Below are 455 nucleotides of genomic sequence, written 5' to 3'. Positions count from 1 at the left end.
TACCCCCAAGAATCCAATCATTCGGTGCCCTATTAAATAGACATAAATAGGGAATGCACAGAGTAGGTGTGGAATGTAAAAATAACCAGTAGGTCATCTGGGCATCTATTTACACAAGGATGTAAACATACACTATATTGCCAAAAGTATTTGGCCACCCATCCAAATGATGAGAACCAGGTGTCCTAATCACTTGGCCCGGTGTATCAAATCAAGCACTTAGGCACGGAGACTCTTTTTGCAAACATTTGTGAAAGAATGGGCCGCTCTCAGTGATTTCCAGCGTGGAACTGTCATAGGATGCCACCTGTGCAACAAATCCAGTCGTGAAATTTCCTCGCTCAAGTCAACTGTCGGCTTGTTTTTATAAGAAAATGGAAGAGTTTGGGAACAACAGCAACTCAGCCACGAAGGTGTAGGCCACGTAAACTGACAGAGAGGTCAGCGGATGCTGA

This window comes from Entelurus aequoreus, linkage group LG28 (genome assembly GCF_033978785.1).
Source record: "Entelurus aequoreus isolate RoL-2023_Sb linkage group LG28, RoL_Eaeq_v1.1, whole genome shotgun sequence".
Taxonomy (NCBI): domain Eukaryota; kingdom Metazoa; phylum Chordata; class Actinopteri; order Syngnathiformes; family Syngnathidae; genus Entelurus; species Entelurus aequoreus.
This window is presented reverse-complemented; position numbering follows the sequence as displayed.